The 24706-nt window shown below is 39.6% G+C and overlaps 1 long non-coding RNA gene across 1 annotated transcript in view; it reads right to left on the bottom strand.

Moving 5' to 3' along the window:
- Nucleotides 1-14443: 14443 nt before the first annotated feature.
- LOC311518585 overlaps nt 14444-24706 on the bottom strand; it is a 188601-nt gene continuing 178338 nt past the window's right edge. The window contains exon 4 of the long non-coding RNA XR_014711037.1: nt 14444-15479. This is a non-coding gene — a long non-coding RNA (uncharacterized lncRNA). The remainder of the gene's footprint in view (nt 15480-24706) is intronic.

The raw sequence follows: 24706 nt of genomic DNA, 5'->3' as shown, positions 1-24706 counted from the left end.
TTGTGCAGGAAATGGCCCACCTTGATTATCATACACATTGTGAAGAGAGTTGTCACTTTGGATGGGCTATTACCAGCAGGAGAGTGAGTTTGTGGGGGTGGGAGGCGCGCGCGGAGGGTGAGAGAACCTGGATTTGTGCTGGAAATGGCCCACCTTGATGATCACTTTAGATAAGCTATTACCAGCAGGACAGTGGGGTGGGAGGAGGTATTTTTTCATATTCTCTGTGCATAAATAAAGTCTGCTGCAGTTTCCACAGTATGCATCCGATGAAGTGAACTGTAGCTCACGAAAGCTCATGCTCAAATAAATTGGTTAGTCTCTAAGGTGCCACAAGTACTCCTTTTCTTTTAACTAGAAAGCATCCTTAGCTGCTGCTTACGCACTGCTGAGTGCCACAGCCTGGCTGAATGGGGAAGCTACAGCTTCCATTTGAAGCTCCACCACAGTAGAAGAGAAACTGCAACCCAGTGGTACTCAGCTGTACTTGAGACATGTCCAGGCTGTTTTTTGGTTAAAGTTTATTACAGGAGAGGGGTAGTGGCCAGTGAGGGAAAAGAGAGAAAGTAATGGGAGTACAGGGAGAAGGAGAGAAAGAAAGTAAAAGATGAAAATGGAAAAGGGAAGGGTTAAAGAAAATAATTATTAAAACTTTCCTTTTTTCCCCTTGAATACTGCTGCTTTTTAGAAGTGCTTTGTAGTGTTGCCCTCTGGCCATTTTAAATTCACTTCCTATTCTAAAGACTACATTTCAGATTGGGTTTCTAATTCAGTTAACAACCTGCCCTGAGTAAGGGGCAGCGAATAGCAAACTTCAGAATTCAGAGTCACAATTCATTTCCTGGCTCTTCGGAAGGGAAGTAATCTGCTATTGGTCTGTAGAACAGATTAAATTACCCTTTGCACCAGTTTATCTGCACTGGGCAGCATGTTGGGGGAAAGGACGTATTGCCCCTGCATACCAAATCCACACCCACCTTTAGGGGCGGCAGAGGACCAGCCTTTTAGAGTAGCTGCTCTCCTCACCTGCGTGTGAGATGAAAGACATAGCTCTCAGACATGTAAACACAAGCTGCAATGCATTACTGGATTGAGGTCTAACTGCAGAAAATCAACTGATGGACAACAAACAATTCTGCCAAAATATCATCTCCAGTCAGCAAACTAACTCTGGAGGGAATCCTACTGTGTCCAGATTTAAATTTCATGACATGTGCCCAAATCCATCCCTGGTACAACCTCTTTGGCCAGTCATGTCTTAAATTGCTATTTATTTGATATCACTGTATAACATACACAGGTGCACACGCTCCTCCCCCTCACCCCAAATATATGTGTTCTCTAATACATTTCCAAAGATGACAAACCTTTGGGATCTTTGTTGAGTCATCCAGTTTTATTCCCAGTAAGTGAAACTTCCCAGCTTTGCCCAAGATAGAAAGTCCTGACTTAGACCAAATGTTCACTAACATCAGTACAACTTTATTACTTATGCTCACATCTCAGCAATTTGAAACCGCCTTACTTAACTGAAAGCCCTAGCTACTGCTAGATGTAAGTGGCCTCTTTTTTATTGTCTAATCGAGATGAGGTACAGTTTCTTAAAGGAATTTGAGTTATGTTTCTTTCTTCATATGCCAGCAACAAGTGGAAGTGCTGCAAAAGCAGCTCCCCCAACCCCTATGGGAGGTGATGCCATTTATCTCTCAGTGGCAACCCTGACTACCTATCTAGGGCAAAATGACTCAAGTGTGGTTACCACAGTGTGAGGCTTCAAGGGAGGGGTGCAGTGTGGGCAAGCAATGGGCATGTAACCCACTTTAATACCAATGTAGATATTTGTTGCCTCTAGACCACATCAATAAGTTTGCCTCTAAGCTAACAGACCAGGTCCTTCAGTGCATGCAGAGTTGTTATAGCCATGTTGGTCCCAGGATATTAGAGAGAGAAGGTGGGTGAGGCAAGATCTTTAATTGGACCAACTTCTGTTGGTGAGAGAGACAAGCTTTCAAGCTACACGAGCTCTTTAAGTCTGGGAAAGGTACTAAGTGTATCACAGCTAAATACAAGATTGAACAGATAGTTTAGCATAAGTCATTAACACATATTCTAAGGAACCATTCGAGGTGAAGTGACCATTAACAGCCCTGCAGTCATAGGACAAAAAGGGGAATTAGGGGGTTACAGATTGTTGTAATAAGCCATAAATCCAGTGTCTTTATTAAGATCATAATTTTCAGTGTGTAGCAAAGTTATGAATTCTGGACAAATGCACCACAAAACCAGAGATATATCTGAGATACATCAATTATATTTTCATCCTCTGAACAGACAACTTAAACTCTCTCATAGATTTCCACCACAACTTCAATCAGCACGCCTGTCCATTAAACTCTCTCCAGAACATTCCCACACCAGCATCACTTTCCTGGACACCATGATCAGTTTCAACAATGGAAACCTACAGACAACTATATACAAGAAACCCATGGATCACCACATCTACCTTCATATATCCAGTAACCACCCCAAACACATCAAGAAATCTGTTATCTACAGCCAGGCATTCAGATACCACAGAATATGCTCCAAGGAGAAAGTCCAAAATATATACCTTACCACTCTCAAAACCACCTTCACCCAACAAGGACTCTCCACCAGAGAAGTAGATCACATCATGGAACAGGCTACCCAAACATCTCCAGAAAACCTGCTTCAATACAGAAATAAAATCCCCGCTGATCACACACCCCTAGTTTTCACATACCACCCACACTGGAACCCATATGGGGTATCATCAAACAACTACTATCCATGCTCGATGAGGACCTCCTCCTGAAGGAAATCTTTCCTGACCCCCTACTTCTGGCCTTCAAACAACCCTGCAAGCTGTCCAAGCTCATCATCAGAGACAAGCTCCCCACAAATCAGGACACACCAACTTAACACGGCACCACACCCTGCCACAACAAAGATGCAAAACCCGTAGCCAATTCTCTACTGCTACAATGATCAACACCGCCCCCCCGGCCCACAACACATCTATCAATATCCATGGGTCCTGCACGTGCCTATCTCAGCATGTGTTGTACCTCATCTAGTGCATGAAGTGCCCCGGTAACAACTATGTGAGTGAAACGGGACAACCGCTACACTTTCTCTTGAAAATGATAAAAGACAAAAACACCGTATCACCTGTAGGTGAACACTTTTCACAAAGCGATCACTCTAATCAGTCCTCATCCTCAAAGGAAACTTGTACAACACTTTCAAAAGACAAGCGTGGAAGCTTAAATTCGTAACTTTGCTACACACTAAAAATTATAGTCTTAATAAAGACACTGGATTTATGGTTTATTACAATGATCTGTAACCCACTAACCCCCCTTTTTGTTCAATGACTACAGGGGTGTTAATGGCCACTTCAACTTGAATGGTCACTTAGAATATGTGTGAACTACTTATACTAAACTATCTGTTTGATTGTGTATTTAGCTATTACACTCTGATTAAGTTTCCCAGACCTGAAGAAGAGCTCTGTGTACCTCAGAAGCTTGTTTCACCAACAGAAGTTGATCCAAAAAAAAAAAAAAAAGATATTACCTCCCCCGCCTTGTCCTCCAGGTCCTTTAGCTCAGGCAGTAGAGGCTCATGCATTTAGATCCACTGAATTTAATAGGAGTTAGCCTGGGTCTTGTGCGACAGGGACATTTTAAAAAAAATCTCAAAGCAAATATATACATTAATATTTGAGCAAAATTTGATCCTTGCAAGGCATCTTTTCAGCTGAATCAACTTTTTACCTATGAACAATTATGGCATCACCATAGTGGACCACGTTTTACATAAGTACCACAGCCTGCTGTGAAGCAGTGAAATATTGGAAAATATGACAAAACACATATGTATGTTTGAGATGTGAAACAAAACCTATGAATTGGTGACCTTCTTATGGAAGGAAGTGGCAAACATTTCCCCTATTATTTTCCTACATTGACACTGGGATAAACAGAAAGTGTAACTTCTCCCAAATTATCCTTGCTGCTGAACAGCTTCATACTGTAGAGTGATAGCCCAATTCTGTGGTCTTTACACAACCAAAATTTGCTCTGAAGTTAATACGAATTTTATATATGGAAGGAATTTTAAAAGTCAGGCCCTGACTGTAATTTCTTAAGTGAATGAGGCTGGATTTGGAGGTCAAGGTTTGAGTAACAGATTTAGAAGGTAGATGAGGCTGCATAAGCAAATTCTCATCACCTCTCAAGGATAACAAAAGGTCTCAGACCAAGATGGCTGGAAATGAAGAGTAGAGGGAATAGTGAATTTCTGAATATTAAAGGTAACAAAACAAGGTAAACAACATTAGCTCCATTTTTCAAATGGGAAAACTGAAGCACAGAGCAATTAAATTATTTAATCAATGTAGCAAAGCAAGCCAGTGACAGAACCAGGAATAGAACCCAAACCTCCTAATTTCTACTTCTGTCCCAAACCACTCTACCATGATGCCACCCAGCCACTGGCATGTCTGGATTTTAAAATTGCTACTAAAGGAAACCAAATAAATGTGCAAAAAATGACCCTCCTCTGAATCAAGGCTGTTGCTTGTAACTTCTCTGTACACTGTTAAACTGCTGCTTTTCACCCCAGAGGCAACTGTACAACAAGGACATGAGGCATTTCTAATCTACCTAAACTGCAGTGAAGCATTTGACAGGAGCAGTGGGGACAAACAACGTAACTAGTTTTAAGATGGTGCTTGATAAATTTATGAATGGCCATTATGAATGCTACAATGGGGTTGCCTGTGATAGCAGGGGACTGCACTGAATGACCCAAGATGTCCCTTCCAGTCCTAAGTCCTATGTTCCTAACAGTGTGTGGGAAGTTTATTTCTATAAGCACAGTATGTAAAGTTTGCTTTGTGATAAAAGGTTTTATAACAAAATATTTGTGAACACATAGCTAGCAAAAATGGCTGTTACGAACTCATGTGGTGCCACAGCGGCAACTAAATTGGCTTGATAGCATTATGATTAGCCCATGTTTTTCATCGATTACAACACTCTTGAGGAGAAGGAGAAGAAAAGGTTTGCAATTGTGCAGAAGTGACAATGCAATATGGATTTCTTTTATCAATGCTGTTATACCTTGCTAGCTTCCAATTACATAACACATAAATAAATAAATAATACTTTCAGTTTCTATTGCACCTCTAAGGATCCCAACGTACACTACTAATTTAGCTTCACAAAAGCCTTGAGAGAGAGGTAAGTATTATCTACCTTTCTGCTGAAAACTGAGGGATAAAGCAGGATATCCTGGCCCCAATGAAATCAATGGCAAAACTCCCACTGACTTCAGTGGAGCCAGGATTTCACCAAGAGAGTTTCAGCAATTTGGCCAAGGTCATACAAGATGTCTGTAACAGAGCTAAGACTCCTCCCATTTCCCACAAGCCTAACTCTTTTCTCCTACAATAGTAGGTAAACCGTTACTACCTTAGCATCACTGAAGAAGCATATAAAACAGGCTGAGCCACTAGAGCTTGAATTGCATTTTTTCCATATTTTAATTTTTTTAAATCATGATTCAAAATCATAAAGTAGCAATATTAACATTTTTTAAAAGCAATTCAAAGAAACAAGAGAGACAAAATGATGCAACACAAGCAACTGAAAAAAACCTCAGATACCTACAAACCTGAATTCTAACTCCAATCCACCCCTCAGAATGTCAGATACTCCTCAGTCACAGCGTATCTGTCTCATTAATAAGTTCAGCCCATACCAAAATATAAGAATTCTATCCTATAAATATGAGGCTCATATAAAAAGTGGCTTATGCCTACTAATAAGAATTTTTCCAGTTACCCAGAGAATAATATTTAAAAGAATGCTGTTCTGGAATATCGAGTCACTGACACAGCGAACGCTTCCGCAGGTGCTTAAGTTTATTATTGATGGGAAAAGGTTAGCAAGATCAGAGCCAAAGTGAATAAGAAAATAAATTATTGAGAGCCATGGTTAGAGTAAAGAATAACGTGGTCATGTACCATAAAAGCATCCCAGATAGCTCTGCTACAGCAGATCGTTTATATTCACAGGGTTTTAGGAATTATAGGGTAAAATATTTATTAATAACCCACTACTGTGTAAAATGTATTTTGACTGGCTGCCATAGTATGACTGAGCACATATAATCCTCCTCTAGATATATTTTCTTTATTTTAGTTTTGGACTATCGGTTCTACAACTGTGGGCTATGAACCACTGGTGGCCCATGCACAGCTGGCTGGATGAATAAAGCTAGCTCCCCTCTTTGTTAACAGCTGGCAAATTGCATTAAAATAATCTAAAAATATATTCATTTCAGAGTGTTTCTCTTTGTCTCTTGTGAGTTTCCCACAAGTCTTGGGATATTTGGTGTTTCGCTTAAAGCTCCAGCAGCTGGAATCAAATGATTTTATGGGAATTTTTAAAAATAGAATTTAAAAAAGGTTTCTAGCTCTCATAGTTAGGGGGAAAAGCTGGAAAATATTATCTGAAGGCTCAAAAAAAATCAGAAGACAAAAAAAGTATCTAAAATGGGTTTATTCTTAAAAGTGTCGAGGTCCAGGTGTAACTGACTCATGATCATTGAACATTTGGCATTGGCAACACTACTTTCCTCATATTACATTTTCGTCTAAGCAACTGCTGCAGTTGCCCCAGGGATGTCAGATTGTGACTAGACGAGCAAATGGCCCACAAGACAATCTTGGTTAAGATGTAGTCAGTCCATGCTATGAAAAAAGTTTGAGAACCCCTGTTTTTAGATAATTGCACGACCACAGCTATTGAGTAAACCTGTATTTTTTCAGAAATATATTATCCTAAAGACCTTAACACAAATTCACAAAATAATCATTGCCTATCCAGTAGTACTTATCTAAGCAAAGTCGCTCAAGCAATGTCAGTTTGAATTTTAAAATGACAAAAGTAATTAGATCGTACTATGGCATCAGCTTGTGTCATTTTAATCATGAAATGTAACTGAGGTTCTGGATCACAAAAAAGTGAAATCATGGCTGCATTGCTATTGCAAGAGCTAAGAAACTGTAATATAAAACAATGAACATCTTTCATCCTGCACTCCACAATGTTTTATAGAGTTAAATAATAACAGAGAAAAATAATAGTAAAGTTAGAGAGAAAGTTACGGATGAAGTCAAGGGAGGAAAGATCAATTATGAGATTCAATTTGAAAATAAAAAAGAAGAAGAGGTGATGAGGTGATGTGTGTTGTCACTCCTCTGCCAAGAAGCAGCATAGATTGGGGCCTGGCAAGTCAGTCCCCCATTGAAGCAGTCAGTGTGGAACCTGGGTATATTCTTACTGCAACTTGTATTGGAGGCACTAGTCCTCGAACGGAGATGGTCACAACAGCATTCAGGGATCTCAGGCAAACCCAGTGCCCAGTTTCTAGGGATCAACTCTGCCCCCAAAATGGACTAGTTGGAAAGATTAAAGCAGAGAGCAAACTCCCTTTCTGCTTCCCACCATTCCCCCAAGAAGAAATTACATCATCAAACTAACACCACATGCATTTCTTCAAAGACTCACATACTAAGTAAAAGAACTTGTTAGACGATGTGTAACAACACCATCTCAGGACTCCTGCCATAACAATATAATATGATGGTTGTTCTAGATAGCAGAAGCAGCAAAGCAAGCTCTTTTGCCAACACTGGCCACAATGGCATGGAGGGCTGAGGAGAATTAAAAGCGGTATAGAGTGGAACAGAGATAGTTTGCGTGTGTGTAAAGTGAGCACTACTGTTGCAGGTCTTTAGATAACTCACACTATCCTGATTCTCCCCAAAAAACATGACACTAGAAAGAAACAAATGCAGAAAGGAGCTCCTTTGTATTAAAGGAGTTAAAGCTGCTGTATTGGCAGCCACACGCACGTCCCCGCTGCTCATTCCCTTGTGTCTGAAGCAGCAGCTCTCAGGGAAATTGTAATCCCTGCATTGCCAGTGCGGTCACTGCTGCTGGGGGGAATTTGGAGAGCACCAAGAACAGAAAAGGAAGCCAATGCAGCTATTGGACCAAGGGACTCAGAATCTGCAGATTGGGGAGCTAAGACTTGAGGAGGCCATAGAGGGAATTACAGCAACCACAATAAAGATTTGGCTATGGATTTCAGCAACGGTTGAAGCTGTGCTCCCAAATTACATCAGTCTTGGAAAGCCAAGGTCAATTAAGAAAGCTGAGGGTTGGTAAAACCTCTAAAATTAAATTTAATTAAAACCTTTAATAAAATAAAATTAGAGGACCACATTGCCTGGTCTGGCTGAGCTGTGCTTGATGCAGCACAAAGGAGGGGGAAAGTATGGCTTTAAATCACTTTCCACTCCCTGTGGCTGCTTGGCACCCACTCAGTCCTCAGCAGAAAATAGAGCAGCTATTCATGGTGGCCCCCCTAACTCCAGAATCTGTTATGATAGCTGGAGATCAGCTGGATGCAACAAATATCCCAGCCAGGCACCTTCTGCCATGGGCCAAGAAGGGTGGCAGTGCTTTTGCAGCTCTATACTACCAAGAAATAGTCCTGTCACAAGGGGAACCCACAGACAGCAGGATCGACCAGGTATGTGCCCACTTTGCGCTAGCAGACTGGTGGAAAGAAGGACTGGCCAGAAATCAAGAATTTCTACACCATGACAAAACCTACACCTTTGGATATTTTTCCCACAAAAAACCCACCCCAAGGTTAGGGTACCCCCAGAGGCTGTGGGAATCTATTTTTCAAGTCACTGCTCTGCCTGATTCAAACCAGGGAGCTGAAACTGGATCTCTTGTATCCCCAGCAAGTGCCCTACTCACTGTGCTACAGAGTCAGTCTCTCTCCTCTTGAAGCTGTTCCCTTTTGTATAAATAATTAAATATTCATTGAGCCAGAGAGAGACTCAGGCAGAGCAGAAACTTGAACCTAGGTCTCCCACATCCCGTTTGAGTTCACCAACCATTGGGCTATAAGGTCACTCTCTTAAGTACGGTCATGCCCTTAATGTGAGGGTAATGCTTGGGTAGCGCACCGTACCCACTGGGCCATTGGCTATCCTGGGGTTGGTCTCTCTCTCTGACCAGAAATTCCTCACAGATGAAGGTTTTGTCAAAACCAATACGCTTCTGCAAAAGAGTTTCCGTTTTGGCTTTTGCTGTTACAAAAATATTGTGTTGAAAAGTTCCCAACCAATTCTAGTGAAAAGTAACTAAAACTTGGCCAGAAATCTGTGCTGAAGCATGCTGCAGAGGTGACAGCCAGGATGACAAACTGAATATACCTGAACGCACACATTAGGTCTGAAGTTCATTTGGGACCCAATTCTACTCCCAGTTACAGTTGTGGACATGAAGGTGGAATTTGGCCCTAAGGCTGTAAGGGAGAGTGTTACCATTTCTTAAGTGAAGATATTTGAACTTCAATACAAACATACCAAAAAGAATAACGAATTGTCTCAGTATCACTAATATCTGTGGAGAGAGATGCAGCTAAATCATGGGATACTATAATGAGACTTATAGTCTCCCACCAAAGACTTATAGCAAGGAATAGTGTCCATCTTAGTTTGGGTAAAACAGATAAAAGATTTGACCTTCAATCTGTGATAGCAACAGCAGAATTTGAACTAGATCATCTGGCAGGGTAAATGAACTTGACCTCTAAGTGGACGTGATTGAACTGAGAGCTAGATAGATTTAGCTAGCAGACGGTAAGGTAACAAAGTGGATCACTTCATGTCACTCATATGTCCTGTTGCAACATTAAGTGTTTTTACTTTTGGAATAATATGTTGGAAAGCCACATACTGATAAGTCATAATGCCTGTCTGCTAAGATGGCCAGTTACAGGAGCAGGATCATGATTTTATTCATACCCCAAAGTGCTTAACAATGATGTTGTAGATAACTCTCTTTACAATGAGATCTCCTTCTACTTCTCGGACACTCAAAGTCTCTCAAGCATCAGGATACTGAATGCTCCCTAAAACCAACAAATTTTACAAGATTAGAATTAATTTTAACCCCCTCTACCTACCATGAACAATGCAGGGCCATTAATTTCAGACTAAGAAGTGATGACTCTTCACAACTCAGATGATGTTTCAGGATGCAGGGGGAAGGTGTTAGATGAAGACACAAATTATCAGCATAAATTATTTAGTGAACATGGTATCCACCGCAGTTACATTATGTACTAGGGCTAGATGATCTTCATGTAGCTCAAAGTTCTGTGACCCTCTCAAGTTAATCTTTGGGCTCATGTAACTAATGCAGCTGTATGAGTAATTTTCTTCTGTAAATTAATCCCCTATTTTTTCATTCCATGGGTGATTAAATTAAAAGAGAAACAAACAAACATGATTTTCTAGCTAAAGGGAAACCTCTGTGCTATGAAATATAATGGGTATTGAGGCAGAAGTAGGTATTTTGCATATGGTATATACTTATTGCATACTGCATCCAGGGCCAGATTTCCAATTAGGCACACTAGGCATGTGCCTAGGCACGCCATACCTGTCTAAAACTGTGTGCAACGTGAAGGTCAGCTGTAGGCAAGAGGGCGCTGAAAATACTGTGCCTAGAGGAGCGTAAGGTATAAATCTGGCCCTGACTGCATATATTTTTCCCCTCTGTTTCTTTTTGACACTGTTTTTGCATTGGATGTTTTCTCTGTGCCCCCACTCTGCTCCTTCTTTTCAGTCCCTGCTGAGTGAAATGCAAACTCAAGAACAATTTCTGTTAAATTTTCAAAACCACTAAGTTCAAATGGATTTGAAATTAGGCAAAGCAAGTTCACACACTCCCACATGAGAGCTGGAAAGTAGGTTTGGATATTTTCAAATGAACTGGATTTTATAAGTCGTTTGAGGAAGTGTCCTTTTACTTCTATTGGCTGCTTGGTGATGTGCGGTAATACAAAACTCACAAACTACTCTCCCAAATATTTTTGACACTAAAGGTCTCACAGGACACAAGAGAAGATCTCTGATAAATATATAAAACAAACTGAATATGTATTATTTGGAGACTCAGCTTCAGTCATTATATCATTATTAGAGACCTGTGGTTAAGATAAGGAGGTACTCAGTGATAGGCGCACTATGGTTGTTTAAAGAGTGGTGATTTTGTATTTTATTTATCCCACTAATCCCTAAACAAAGACATATTGGGATATTCCTGCATCTATGCACCAGGATGCATGCTGAGTCTATTTTTTTTTCCCCTGATGGACTACTTTTCCTCTTGCTTTTCCAAAATGTGCTGAATACTGCTTGTTAGCATCTAATCTGAATGTGGCATGTTGTCTGCATTTTCCAGTCTTCTAAAACACACTAAAATCAGCTTTTAAATAAGGATTACATGATAAGTAGAGTCTGCACTGGAAGAAACAGACACAACATGTGTTGTGATACCCTTTACCATTAATGTGGCCTTATGAAAGGCAATCTAGGAGGGGGTAAGACTTTTATACTGAAACACACATAATCTATCAAGTTTAACAGATCACGCACATTTCACAATTCTAACACCTAAAATGTAGAAGGTGAAGCTTTACCTATCAGTAAGGAATGGAATGTATTGTACATAACTCAGTTACAGTTATTGATTGAGATCAGTGCTTTTATTTCGGTAAGTTATTTGTATTATAAAGAATGTTAAATAAAATCTGAATTTAAAGGAGACCATCTCCTTACTAAAGATAATCCGATTGATATTTAACCATCCCATTATTCCCACCTGGGGCATTTATTCCCAGCTTGTGAATCATACATCATAGTACCCCATCAAATATAATAATTAATAAATCAGCCTCAGCTTCCTCAGGTGTAGAAAACAGCCTGCCCAATTCTAGGATGAATGGAGAGAGGACAAACAAGAGTGGGTGAGAAAGCATGTGAATGGAAAAAGGGAATGTGTAAATGAAGGAGTGGATGGAAAAGGAGGGAAGGGAAACAAGGGAGGACACAGGATTGTGTTAATGGTGGGAAAAGGAAGAGAAGGAACAAATCCTGCACTGAAATGCAAGGCGCAGAGGGGAGATTTAGAGACGAGAATAAAGAAGGCTGGTGAAAGGAAGCGATGAGTAAGGAAGCCCTTGCAGGTACCCCTTCTAAGTGAGGCCTGATGCTTCAGAAGGAGCCAGAATTAAAAACTGAAAATAGCAAAACAAGTTTGTAAAAAGTGAAGCTGGATTTCTGCAGTAGGGATTGAAGGACGGAGAAAGATGGATTTAATAAGTGGGTGGGTGTGTACATATGAGCGGGTATATACCTTACCTGTCATACATATGGGCAAACACATTGGCTGGGATTTTGCCAGAGTTGCAGCACCAAACTCGCAGTTCTGAGGGGAGGGAGCACAGGCAGCTTTAAACCGCCTTTGTGACCTCCCAGTTATTGGCTCCTAGAGGGCCCAAAACAGGCCCCAGCATATTTTAAGTAATCCAGGTGGTTAACAGCAGCACTAACCCAGCTGCCTATGGGCAGCAGAATTGCACAGAATTTCATGTCAGAGTCCCCTGCAGCCCCGCAGCCCCTCCTACCTGTTGTGGTATTGGAAACTGTACTGTTAAGTGGCTTAGCTTTTGATACTAAAAGTCAGGGGGAGGGTTGCTATGAAAGCCCCTGTTGTATTATGCAGAGGCAGCTGAAACTACTTATGGAATAAGAGTTCAATTTTCAGGGACCTTAGGCCCAGAGTGATACCTGGAATGGCTCCCCAGCCTTACCACCAGAATATACCGCATGCCAGACTTTGTGGAGGTGGCCTCATAAGCCAGACTGTGGCTGTCTTACTCAGTTCCTGCACCAGGGCCGCTTTCTCAAGATGGTTCTGGAGCATTTCTGGACAGTCCCTTTATGCTGTCATAAGCAGGAGGACAAATTCATTCCTCTTTTGCAAATGGCTCATGGGAGGCTGAATTGAGCTGTAGCTCACGAAAGCTTATGCTCAGATAAATTGGTTAGTCTCTAAGGTGCCACAAGTACTTCTTTTCTTTGTGTGAATTTCAAGAGCTGCTTTAAAGGTTTTGCTTGGTTTGCCTGCAGACCCACCTAACCTAAGGCTTTGGGGAGATTTTTAGGGTGCTTGGGACTGTGTCCAAATGTTGTTGTGGTTGTGGCCACCAGTGACATAACTACCACAGCTGTAATGGCCATAACTGTAGAGTAGCATTATGCAGATGAGAGGAGGAATACAAATATGAATCCTGCCGAGGCAAGCTGCAGTGAAGACAGCTCTTAAATTTTTGAGCCTCACTGTTACCTAAATGCACTTAAAGTAAAACTGGCAGTGTTGCCAACGTTCTGTTATATTCTGAGTCTCATGGGTGTCTTTTTTCAAGTCCCAGTTCTTGCAGTCATGTGGTTACAGAAGAATTTCAGCTTACTTTTAAAAAGAAACATAAGAGAGTCTAGCTTTCATGGTTGTGGAAAAAACCTTGGAAACGTGACCCTGAAGGCTCAAAAACCAGAAGGCAAAGAAAAAGATTAAGGGTCTTAACTTTTCATGATTTTTAAGTGAATCATTATTTTTGGGTCCTACCAATTTTTGAATAATTGAGGTTGGCAACACAGATATATTCTCTTCCCGATTTAAAACAAAAAGCCCAAAAAATATTATATGATACCTTTTTCCCCAAGTGGGAGAGAGAAAACAGGTACATGTTTGTATGAGGAAAGGAAAACATGGGAGGGGATAGAAATCGCACCAGGCGGCTGCCGAAAGGAAAGACTTAGGCATTTCAAATTTCCCACGGTAGGCAGCGGTATAGCTGTCTCATCCACCCAGTCCAGCTGTGTCAATAAGTTCAAACTCCTGCTGCTTGTACAGTATCCACTCTAAAAATAAAAAAGGAAGACATAGGTCTCCAGTGCTGTTAAACCAGGATTTTTCATGAACACTAGTTTTACACAAAAATATTTATTTAAAAAAAATCAAATATTATATTTTGGGTTCTGGTTATAATTAAGTTTCTCTTTTCAGTGCTGCAGACTGTTGTTGTTAGAAATTCTAGCATTTCATTTCTCCAGCCATGCTATTTATAAAGCATTCAGCAATTATCAGCCAGAGTCCCTTTTTCAACAAGAAGAATCAAAGAGCCACAATATGATTTAGAATACAAAATTGTGTGTCACAAGTGTATGCAAAGTAAATTATATATAATACCATCATAAACATAATAAGGAAGGGAGCATCAATCTGGTGAAGGAGGGGGAAAAGTCATCTTGCAGAGAAAAAACATAGTACTACTTCCTATAGTGTTGTGAGACTTAATAATGAACTAATGTTTGTGAAGTGATATGGGGTTCTCATCACTATAAGTGATGAGTTTTGTAATACTATTATTCACCATTGAAGCAATTTATACAACTAAATCAAACCTGATATTCATAGCTGCTTTAGTTGGCTACTAGCACAAACATAGCTTTATCCCACACTGTATGTCCATATCCATTTGTCTATGGTTTTGTTTTAAATTTCTATTTCTCATGGGGCTAATGAGGTACCACCAACAAGATGCTGCACGACACCTTATTCATAGTATTTGTTAATTTATAATGCGTTATAGGATCTAAGGGCCGAATATGAACAGGAGAACCAAAAATTATTGTCCAAATAGGACTGGATCACACAGAGAGGAAAGGAATGCCATTGGGCCATTTGGCAACCTTTACTGTAGGAAGGCCTGTGCAAACAGGGGAGTCTTGCATTGTGCCTGTACTTGGCAAGATTCAAACTCAGCCTGATCTCTACCATCAGGTAGTTCCATCACAAAAGGGCCTCCATCAAGAAAGTTGTGCCCTCCAAACCTCAGAGTTCCATCCTGGGCTCGCTTACCTGTCCTGTCCCTGTAGATTGTTGTGTTCTAAAACTGGTAGAGAGAGAAAAAGCCCCAGAAACAGCAACATCCTAGCCGACTGAAAGAGCTGAAATGATTACCACAACCTCAAAGCACTTCCAGTATTGTGGGCAGAGCCAATGCTGGGTACCGAAATGGTGAGATATGCTCTCCTTAATTTGTGTCACAAATTCTGTCAACTGATGCTTCCATGCAACCTTCACAGACAGCCCAAAGGGAGGGAGCATTTTGCAGTAATCCAGCGTGGCCATGAATTACTGTGGCAAGGTACACATCAGCGAGCAAAGGGGGCAGTCTTCTGCCTCGCTGAAGAAGGCATTTCTGGCCATTGTTGCTACTTGGTAGCCCAGGATTAGGAAAGACTGTGCATCACCTTGACAATCAGAGAGCAAATGCCTTCAATAGAGATGCCACCATCATTTTTGCCATTTCCTTGAAGTGCTTCCATTTTCTTACCAGTTTCATCTCCATCTTGCCTGGGTTGAAATTGAGCCCACTGTTCTTCAGTGAGGTAATTATTTCTTTCAGACACTGGGTCATTTGGATGATGCCATTGCCTGCTCCTGACAAGAAGGAAACAGAGTTGAGTGTATCTGATAGCTATATTGAGAGCATGTGAACCCATAACCTCGAACAAGCTCATTTAAGAGCACAGATATCAAATAGAAGAGGGGACAGGGCTGACCTCTGAGTGGCTCTAAGAGATGGCTTTTGGGGAAGAGGAGCAAATGCCCATCACACAAGGAAAGAGACATTTGCTCGTCTAAGCAGTACTGTATGCAGTTCAAGAGCTGTTAATTGGAGTATTCCTGTTACAGAAATGACAATACTTTCCTGATGTTTCATATGGCTGCTTCTGATTTCCTTTTGGGGAAAAGTTTCATTTTTAGCATGCTGGATGGTGTTCCTAAAACATGAAAGCTTCAGATAGATGAGTATTTAAAAAAAAAAACCCATACACATTCTGTCCTTTATGATGTCAGTCTACCACTTTTTTTCACTTGATCTCGTAGTCCACTTTTTTCCTCCAATTGTTGAAACTAAATACTTTTTTCTGTGTATTTGTTTGACATTTTTGCAGGTTCTATAAAAATAATCCTTCAATAGCAGATATAGAAATTAGTTGATTATTCAGACTTTTCAAATGTTTGAATCTTAGCTGACATGTCTGGATATCTTGGGGCAAATTTTCAACTGCAGCCTCTAATTTTGCACAAGCAAGGATGCATATTAGACTGTACTCACCACAATATGTACAAAATGGTTTGGGGCATAGAAACGGGTATTTACATGTACATGCAGTAGTTCACATGTTTATTGCAGGTGCAAAATAGGCCATGACTCTACCACACTAAAAATGTTGTGGCTAAAATATATCACTTTCTTTTGGGGAACAATTATTTAGATATTTTTAACTCCTTTAACTCTATGTCTAGCTTAATAGCCCCCCTCCAAGAAGTATTTCTGATAATAATATTTGTAATCATTTTGGGACTTGAACTCATTTTGTTTGAAAGAGACAAAAGTATTAAGCAATAAAAATGTAAAGCAGATTTTTTTGTGTGGAGTGGTTGACATTGTGATCCTGCTTGTGTTATTAACGACTAATAAAATATTATCTTCTTTTAGAAGACTTCATTTTCACTCTATAGATTCACTAATTTTTAAAATACTGAAAACAACAGGCTTGAGAAGACGGAACATAAGAAGTATTTTACACAAATAAAGGTGTCAACCTAAACCTTATTTGGATTGTGCGAGAAATAGAAAGTTTTCTTTAGCTGATTTAGGATTATTATTTAAAAATCACAAGTCTTGGCAAATAAGAATGGAGCAGTCTGAATACCCCCTTTACAAAAAAAAAACAAAAAAAAAACAACAACCACCACCACCCTCTTCTGGGCTTCAGAGTATTTTCTTCCTGATAGAAAGAAGGAAGCATACTGAATGCTGAAAAAAATCTTGGAAATGTTTCCCAGCTTTGCTCTTTTTCTGTTTCAGAATCCTAATGCAGCACTTCCCTGTGCTATCACTTGTTAAAGTCCCAGTCTTCCTAACTGTTTGTATGGCCAGCAATTAAGGAGCTCCCTGCATGAAGGATCCTCCTACCCACTGAATGTTTAGCAGAGCAAAACATCTTTATACCCACCATGCAACCACCAAGGAATCAATTGTGTGTGTTCTTCTCCCTTTTATACTTTTAAAGAACCACAATCTTTCTTTTTTAAATCTTTTTAGCTTTAGACCTATGCCTGACCAAAGGGAGGAAAAAAAGCAGGTAAAATTCCTCTATTATTAACACCTAAAAATATGATCAGAAAACAAAAGCTTTGCTCCTCTGTCCAATTTGATGTCTTTTTCATGCTGCCTCAGTGATGGCCAAATAATTGGTTGTTCACTTGTGTCCTTGTCTCCCCCGACAGTTCCACAGATGCCCTGAACAATGCTCCAAAGACTGCTTTCAGTAGGGGCAAATCCTCATTAATCATTCCTGGCTGACAGCACAAGGGAACACCTGCATCTGGTGCAGGAACCAAGCAATGGCTTCTGGGAGTATGTATTAAAAAGACCAACCAATTCAAGTTGTGGGAGTAGACTTCTAATAGCCATGTGAAAAATCCGTCTCTCTCTGGGTTTTCCTTTCATTAAACATCTAAAATTAGACCGTGGCTCATGTTGAGATTAAAACACCAATGTATCCTAAGCAAGTACATCAGGAAATGAACAGTACGGTATGCTATGATAAATGGCTGCTAAATTCTTTATGTCTAGATCAAGCAATGTTAGCATTAAATACAGATGAACTGTCACATAATTTTCATTTAGAAATGACTGCACTGAGCTTCATGTCCTATGGTGCTCATAAATATTTTTCCCTGCTATATTTCACAAATAGAATGTACATACTATTCAGATTTGTATTCTTTAGTCCATATTGTATATATACATTTTTGTGCAAGTACATCAACTTTTCTATTCAAAAAGTGTTAATAAAAGAACTCATATAGGTGCAAAATGATACCAAAGACATTCAGATACAATGTAATCACACCAAAACGTCCTTTGGTGATGCTTTCTTTCAAAACAATTGTCCAAACTTAAAATGTTTTATTACTTCCCTCACCCCCACCCAATTTGTTCATACTCAAATGAGTCAGACCCATGATTAGACACTTAGAGCCTGATCCAAAGCCCATTAAAATCCATAGAACTCTTTGATGGGCTTCGAATCAGACCCACAGGCCCCATTCTGATCTCAGATATACAATCATCTATATCCCCACAGAGCTTGTAAATTGGGCTGAACAAGCACAGGCTGGGTATAATAAGATTCTAAGCAATACATATCTGTGTATGAGTGATCACAACTAAGCTTTTATTCTATATCTGTCCAGCAAATGTGTTCACATCTCAAGCAAACAAAAGCATTCAGCTGATTCAAAAAGTATTTTTAAAAGGCAATCAATTGGCACCTAGATACTTTGAAGATTGTACTAAAAATGTGATATATAGAGCGAGAAAGAAAATCTGGAAGTGATATGCAGGGGGAAAAGTAAAGGTAGGAACATGACCAAAAGTATATTATCAGTGTCCTGATGATATTTTATACTCCTTTAAACAAACTAAATTACAACAGTCAATTACAACTAGAATTTTGAAATAATTTTTCTATGGCTGCACAATAATGATATGTATTTAATTTAAAAAAAAACTTCTTGCAATTTTGAAGCTGCTTTTTTTAAGCTTAACTAAGAAGGAATGTTTGATGCACCTTGATTTACAAAGAAACCCTATGTGTTACACCGGCAAAGATAAAGCATGAGTGCAGATGCATACAGGAGTCAAATACTCACACGAGAAAGCAACTTTTTTGCCAACACATGTTCACACATTTTGATATTGTAGAGAGTCCCATTGAACAAAATATTAAGAGCTGTATATTTGTCACACGTATCAGAGGACCAAATTATTTCTTGAGATATATAACTTCCAATCACAGTTACACATGTGGACCCCAGGAGAGCATTAGCACCTACATATTACAGGAATTTGAACTCTCTAAACTCTATAGGTTAGGTAGGTATGTAAGATGAGACAGACAATACAAAAAGAATTTGATACAGTTCAAGTCCTGCCCTTTTCCTTATCACTTTTTTCACCTCATTTGGAGAAATAAAGATTAGAAATAGTAAGAAAATTCCAGCCAACCAAGCACCAGGTATAGAATATGTCTCCAGAAATGAAAAAAACAAGATAACATCAGTTTATACTGTGAGTAATATTTTCCCTCAAGGGTCTGTAAAAAATTACAGAAGTTCACTGTCACACCAGAATGTATGTGCATGCAAATGCATAGTAGGAGTGTGTTATATTTGTGTACGTACACAAGGTTTGTAGGGATGGAATATATGCACGTATAAGTAGCAGGCATGCATTTCTCTCTAAGAGTATGCGCCTCAGTGATAGATGAGCACCATTTAATGCTGGAACCCCCCTTTTCCACGTTTTTTTAAATTGAGAAGTACAGTTAATTGTCAGACATATAAGTAGCTAGAATGTAAGTTGCTGCTGCCCTGCCCTCTACCAGGTTTTCATTAGGCTTTTTGAAATCTTCTTAAACTTGCAGTATAAATAAAGTTACATTTCAGTCGACAATATCCCCATTCAAAAGCAAAACATTTTATTTATACTTCAAATATATCAGTACAAAAAAGCATTCTTTGAAGGGAAATTATCCAATTAAAACTCACATCATAAATAAGTGTCTTTGCCTGTGTTATTGGTAGCACCTTGGATTATTAAAATAGAAATAACTTTAAAATCTATTTTAAACTATTTATTATGCTTGCATTTCTCTCAGACTGGACAATGAAATGAGACTAGTCAGTTTCACTCTTTGCTTCTACTCATCTTAATGCAATCAGTGGTGTTGCAGTTAAAAAAAAAAGTGGGTAAACTAACCTAAACTCCATATTCCCCAAATGAGAAGTGGATAAATGCCACATATCCACATTTACCCTTCACTGGCTGCAATTATCAGCACAAAATTTTCCACACGCTGCAGGATTCAATCCAAACCAAAAAAACCCTGATTTTACTCAAGTTTTCAAATAAATATCTGACGAGAAAGTTTCCATTAATATTCAGTTTCCTAAAACCTTGCCAGTGGAAATTCTCAATATAACCATAAGGCTCAGCTTTATGTAGGCACAAGGACTGTTTGTACTGGGTGGGCACAATCTCCCCCACGCCCTTTTAAAAAACAACAACAACTAAACTTTAGAATGAGTCAGATTCAGAGGCAAGTCAGCTCAGCGCTTTGTGTACAAGGCAACAAAATTTAACCACATTCCAACATAAAATATTGGAATCAGTCCAGTGATTATGGGGGTGAAGTTCAAAAGAGAAAAACGTGATCCTTCATGAAACTGCTACCCTTTACGTTCCCCTGCTGTCTTAGCTCTAGATATATGTTCCTGATTCTATCCACATTACACTCTTGGGCCTTACTGTAAAAGGTAAATTATCCAGGAGTTCACCCAGCCCCTGTGGGTTTGGGTAGCCCATCATGTTAGTATTGTGGCAGCCAAAAACAGCCCATAAAAACATTACTTTAACTCTTTCCTTTTTTATTAGCGAATAAAAAACTGGAAGTATAGAGTGTAAAAACAGATGAAATAAGTAAAGCTGAAAATGTAATGGTAGGTTTTGAAAGTCCACGTCTGCTTTTTAACCACTTTCTTATTACTTATTTTTGTTTCAGAATAGTCATTTTAAGGGTATTAGTTTGATTGTTTGGAAAAAAAGATTGGCTCAGGTTAAATAATATTAGAGCAATTAGTATGTCAGAGAAGTTGTTCGTGTTTTCCCCCCTATATTTCTCTCTTATATTCCCTAAAGTAAAAGGAATAATTAACTGAAATCCAATTAGTGTAGATTTAGAACACCTGTTTCCAAAATCCTTTGAATAACTTTTTCATATTATTTTTCCTTGGTCTTTGTTTTAAGATGAAATGCATATCCGTAGCCAGTTGCTCTTAGGAGCCTAGAGATTTTCATATCCTAGACAAGATGAAGAGAACCTGTGGTAAGAGAAATGTGAAGACTTAAAAAAGACCAAAAGAGACTGGTGTGTATATTGCAGCAGCAGTAGTAGCTTCTTTAACCCTTTCTTAACCAAATTCTGTTCCTTCACAAAACCTGAAACGGCGACACACAGAGCATTTCAATGGATTGTTTTTATATTTTTTTGAACAATTACCACTAATTTCACTCTAATTTGCTAGAATTATATGGCAGAGCAGAGTAGTTCCAGCTATGTGTGCTTACCACAGCCATTCTGTCAAGGCAGAAACTGAAGTGAGCACATGTGGTGTGATGTACAGTGCTGCTCCTACAACCCTGGCCGCATGTTCTGTACACCCCTCTCAAGCTGTGATTCCCCTTTTCCCTTCCCCACTCCGCAAATGCACCTGTTCACTATTGAGCAGGATCAGGCTCATATAAATTTGTGTGGGATTTTTGGAAGCACCTAGGTGATTTAGGAGCACAAGCTCTATTGAAACTCAATGAGATTTATGCTTATACGTCTCTCAGGCACTTCTGAAAAATCCAAACCCTAAGGTTTTAGAAAAAGCACACAAAAATGTAGGGAACGCGTGTTACCAGAATGTACAGAGAGAGCCTTCTTATGAAGGGATACTACTTAATTACTAAATTTAGATACTAAACTTCTCACTGTGGGAGTGTGACCCACTCAACACATTTTGGAATCAAATATTTTTATAATCGTGCTTTGGTACTGCATGACAAGCAAGTTTAGTATTGTGGTTCTTCAACTGAAAATTAAAAAAAACCAACCAAACAAAAAAAACCCAAACTTTACTACTGCTCTCTTCACACTATTTTAGGGTCTTTCATTCCTCTGTTATCCTTAAAAGTGCAATGTCCTTCTACATTTCCTACCTGAAAAACACAAACCATCAGCAGGCAGAGCCAATATTAATTTCTTATGTACTAAGCAATTTCCTGTGTATCCTGTAGTACACTCAAAGATCAAATTGTAATGATACTGATTAATCATATCAGAAGGAAGAAGTTGTCTCATTACATATGTTGAGCCTTTTTTCTTTAAACAATCTGCAAACAAACTGGCATACTCACACTATTTACTGTATTCTGTATATGCAGCCTCAGATGGGGAATCCATCTATTACACTTAAAAGGACTGTAGCAAATATTTAAGGGTATGTGCTGAAATATTGACAGTTCAGGCAAACACAGAATGTTGACAGAAAAGCCAAAATGAGATGGAGGAAAGAAACCTTTTGCCCAATCAAGGACTGGCCACACATTAAATATCTACAATTTGGCGATATCTTTAAAAAAATCAGTGGTCGTATTAGACTGTTTTATGAGAACTAGTAGCAAACTAATCACACAATCTGTAATATTTACAAGGGAGGTACATCAACAGACAGACAACAGCGTTATGGTGAACCATGTCACAAATCAATCTCTAATTATAACATATGTTATATGTATAGGCCAACGGGGGTGGGGGGGAATATATAGATTCATGCCAATATGGGGATCTAAATTTTGGACACACACAAGATATAGAATTCCATACTTTTTTCCTACCCACATAAAGGTATCCCACAAAATGCAGATTTCACAAGCTAGAAAGAGGCAGCCTTTACCAGTGAACTACATGAGTACACAAGAGACAGGTTGTAAAGCTTGTATAAAAAGGTGATGTGCTCTTGCAGCTGCCTGAGAAGTTACCCATGGCACAGCTCTTGCTGATGGCACAAATGCACATTGCTAGGATATGGGACAAGAGGCTTGCCCTAGATTTTCACAGGATTGTGTGTTGATCAATCTCAGATTTTACCCCTAAAAAGAATATTTTGGAGATAGACCTTCAGATGCTACAGTTTCACAGAAGCAAAGTGTGGAAGGGTCATTCCACCACCAAAAAGAGGTGACAACCAATGTACCCTCTAATTTTTGACAGGCCATGTGCGCAACAAATTTCTTCTGTGCAAATTTTTGTGTGCATGGTGTTTTGCCGTGTGCGCGTGGTTTAGGATCTGTGTGTGCACGCGCACACGCACAGCTTAGAGAGAACAGTGGTAACAGCAACAAGGTCTTGATCCAACACTGTGGATTCAGTAGCAAAGCTCCCTTTGACTTTAATGGTTTTCCTTTCGTGTAGATAACAGAGGGAGCTGCTGGTCGGGGAGCTGCTGGTGGCTTCCAAAAGGAGCCCTGACCCCTGGTATTCATTCTCCACCTCCAACTGTCGGAAATAACCCAAGTCTCCTAACCTTCAGGGCAAGCAACAAGGCTCATCTATTTATCTAGGTTTTTGTGAAGGGAAGGAGGGACGATTAGGTATTTGTGGAAATGCTGGGAGATTGTCAATTTGATCTCTGTGGTTGGTCATTTTCTGGTTCTTCTGTGGTCATTTGTTAATGTGAAGTCAAAGGGTCCCCGAGATTAGGACAGACACTTTTTTCTTGTGATTATGCATCTAAATAAACATGGCTCTGAAGAAAAGCCAGTTTGTTCTAGAAATTGTACCCCCAACACCTCATTTCAGTGGTGAAGTGGAGCAAGGGGTTAGGGCCTTTCACATTTGGAGTAACCTGCAAATCACATCATTAAAACCACCACAGGAAAAGGTACAATTCTGCTATGACTGCCATCCTGTTTTGGAAGGGAGGGTAAAGAGAGGCAAGCAAATAGTAGGAGAGGAGTTGCTGTCCCGGACTGAAGTTCATTGACTAAAGTATCAGGGGGAGCTTGAAAATGCCGCTCTCTCATTTTTATCAGGAATAAATCCATCCACATTAAAAAAGGAAAGATGCAGAATGCTGGGGTAGGGGAGGGATACTGGGAGGTATTAGCATGAATGTTTGTGTACAGTCTTACGTCAACTGTACTTGCTTCTATAAAAATATTTTACTTTTGAAGTAACCAAACTTTTTTTTAAATAAGCTCCTCTGTTTGACAATACGCCATCAGCTAACGACAGCGGTGGTTTGGCAGCAGCGCTAGCAGTATAAGACAGAGCCCCTCCATTTATAATGCAAACCTGTTCCTTACTCCCTGAGCTGGTGGAACTCAAGTTCATAGGATCATAGGACTGGAAGAGACCTCAAGAGGTCATCTAGTCCAGTCCCTCTGCACTCAAGGCAGGACTAAGTATTATCTAGACCATCCCTGACAGGTGTTTGTCCAACCTGCTCTTAAAAATCTCCAAAGATGGAGATTCCACAACCTCCCTAGGCAACTTATTCCAGTGCTTAACCACCCTGACAGTTAGGAATTTTTTCCTAATGTCCAACCTAAACCTCCGTTGCTGCAATTTAAGACCACTGCTTCTTGTCCTATCCTCAGAGGTTAAGAAGAACAATTTTTCTTCTTCCTCCTTGTAACAACCTTTTATATTCTTGAAAACTGTCATCATGTGCCCTCTCAGTCTTCTCTTCTCCAAACTAAAGAAACTCATTTTTTTTAATCTTCCCTCATAGGTCATGTTTTCTAGAGCTTTAATCATTTTTGTTGCTCTTTTCTGGACTTTCTCCAATTTGTCCATATCTTTCCTGAAATGTAACACCCAGAACTGGACACCAGTTGAGGCCTAATCAGCGTGGAGTAGAGCGGAAGAATTACTTCTTGTGTATTCCTTACAACACTCCTGCTAATATATCCCAGAATGATGTCTGCTTTTTTTTGCAACAGTGTTACACTGCTGACTCATATTTACCTTATGGTTCAC

This window comes from Lepidochelys olivacea (assembly GCF_965140295.1).
Source record: "Lepidochelys olivacea isolate rLepOli2 genome assembly, chromosome: 3".
In the NCBI taxonomy this organism is placed as follows: domain Eukaryota; kingdom Metazoa; phylum Chordata; order Testudines; family Cheloniidae; genus Lepidochelys; species Lepidochelys olivacea.
This window is presented reverse-complemented; position numbering and strand designations above follow the sequence as displayed.